The 2,562-nt window shown below is 33.6% G+C and overlaps 1 pseudogene; it reads left to right on the top strand.

Annotated features, from left to right (window-relative positions):
• The first annotated feature begins 1,574 nt into the window (after nucleotides 1-1,574).
• On the top strand, nucleotides 1,575-2,197 carry LOC149193704 (chromatin-remodeling ATPase INO80-like; annotated as a pseudogene).
• The last annotated feature ends 365 nt before the right edge of the window (nucleotides 2,198-2,562 follow it).

Below are 2,562 nucleotides of genomic sequence, written 5' to 3'. Positions count from 1 at the left end.
ATAATCCAGCATGATTGATTATGTACTTGATAAATGGAATTTAATTCTTTAGTAAAAAGGAAGAAAATCCCAACGTCTTTTATATTTTCCTCTACAATAAGTCCTCTATGTATACCATTGGAATTTTGTTCTACACTCTATGCTTACTCTCCAACATTAAAATACGAGTTCCCAAATTTGTTTATAAATGTCTGATTTGTTTGAGTTTGGGCCAAACCTATTCAAATATTTTCAAGTTTGGCAAAGATGCAATGGGCTTAATTATTTTTTCCTGTGCTAGTCAACAAGTTTGACCAAGGATTTTGAAAAGGAAGTTTGACAGAGATGACTACTCTGAAATATTTTGACAAATTTTCCCTTTCTGTATGTCTCAAAGAGAGAATTTGAACTAGCCTCCTCTTACCACAATGTGGCTAGATAAGTGAGACAAATTAGAAACAATGGTATCCACTAAGAGATTGTGAATGAAAGGCATTCATTCTATCAAAAGATTCTCAAAACTTGCATCTGACTTCAACCATTATTTTTTGTGTTGCTACATCCATAACCACAAACACACTTTTGATATCAAAGAAGCTTAAACATTGATATGGGAAATCTCACCACCTCACTTTTACCATCTAGGCAAGCCACTATTTCAGAATTTATTTTAATTGTGGAGTTTTATGCCAATTTTCTATTGGGTAAATCCAAATCAGCCTTCTTTTTTAGACTTTGCCCAATGTTTCCTGGGTCCATGTCTTGTGACTGTGCTCTCCACCAGGATATAAAATTTTGAAAACTAATCTCTTTGAATCAAAAACTTGTACCATAATATAAATAGGCAACTCATGTCTTCCAATTCAGAGGTTACCTTGATTGAAGATCCCTCTCCACATTTTGGTCCAGATATGAAGTTATACATGTTAACAAGGATTGGTCATAGAGTTTACAACACTTGAGCAACCTTTTAAAGGGTGGTCCCAATTTGAATTCATAGGGAAGATATTTTAGTTCATTCAACACTAAAATATAATGTTTTTGGCATGCAACTCAATAAATGCTAAATGAAATTTTAAAATTTGGCATATGTTCAAGAAGGTAGTAGCTTTTGTAAATGCTAAATACTGAATAATAAATACTAAATATCAAGTATTTTGGGTTAATGATGAGAACAAAGATGCAAGAAAGAAAAAAAGGAAAGAAGAGAAATTATGACCTCGTTTGATAAAATTGGCATTCACACAAGGTAAGTGGTAATTCAAAATAAATAAGAAGCAAGCAAGTGGTAGAGCATTGGAAATATGGTATAAGAAGATATGGCTTGGTTCAAACTCCCAAATATCCTCAAAACCTAGACTTATGCATAGTACTCATAAGCTTCATAGGTTTATTCTAGCGTAAGGAGCCATAGGGCACATGAGGTATTGATTACCCATTGGTTGATGATTTGATTCCCAAACAAAATACACACCCCTGCTGGTGAATTTTGGAGGGTTTCAGTGACAAATTATCATGCAGGTTCCTTGTCAAAGGGCTCAAGTCTAATCACTACTGTTGGAAGTGATAACAATTGATTTTGTCCCAATATCAAGATGGATCACAAGTCATCTTGTACCAATGGCTACCATCTGGTTAAAAATAATTATTCATATTCATAACTCTTTAACCTAGATTCTATATGGAATTATCAAGTACCACAAGATAATGATGATGATCTAGATAATTACACTAGTAGTAGTCAAGATGAGAGTAATGGAATGAAAGGTTGTGACACAATTCTTGCACAAATAAATGGTGGTAGGGCTAATAGGCCATCAGATTTACCATCAGAGATGGCTTTAAGAAGATAATTGTACCATGTTGAACCAGAGGCTGGTTATAACTCTTCCATAGGAAAACATGTAGATAGAAATGATGAATATGATGATCAAATTTAGAAGCACATATCAGAGGAATATTGTCAAAACATGCACTAAAGTTTAAGAAAGCCAATAAGTTGAAAGAAGGAGAAGCAATTGTTGCCCGCATAGGTTCCTCCACTGCAAAGTGTAATTCAAATGGGAAGATTTAGAAATTAAGTCATGGTTCTCAAATGGTTCTAAAAGATGAGAGGACTCCACATGGATTAGACATTCTTTCTTTGTCATGTCCTCATATAGATGATGCGGTCCAGAATCTGGGGAATTATGTTGAAAATGGCAAGAAGAAATGCTAGAAATAGAAGTGCAAAAATAGCACTGCTAAAAATAACGGTTTGGGTACCATTGTTAGATTGGGCAACAAGGAATGAAAAAATGGAAGTGCTAAAAATAACATTCTATTTTTAGCAGTTCAGTATGGATTCCTATTTTATTCAGTCCCAGGACTAGAAATAGGAAGTAAAATTCGAATTTGAACTTAACAGCTATTTGAAAAAAAATTAGTTAATTCACCACGAGTTAATTAGTTGTGAAAAATCAAACATGAAGTCTATGTGAGGACATGCAATAGATTATCTATTAATTGAGGAATTTATCCATCAGTTAAAGAGATAAGGATGAGTTCTAATTTGAGTTGTAATTAGTTGGCTCAGTTAACCGA

The sequence above is a fragment of the Pinus tabuliformis genome, chromosome 2_2 (genome assembly GCF_031772625.1).
Source record: "Pinus tabuliformis cultivar Carrire ecotype Pingquan chromosome 2_2, CPIR1, whole genome shotgun sequence".
NCBI lineage: Eukaryota > Viridiplantae > Streptophyta > Pinopsida > Pinales > Pinaceae > Pinus > Pinus tabuliformis.
The sequence above is the reverse complement of the archived record's forward strand: the minus strand, read 5'-3'. Positions and strand labels throughout refer to the sequence as shown.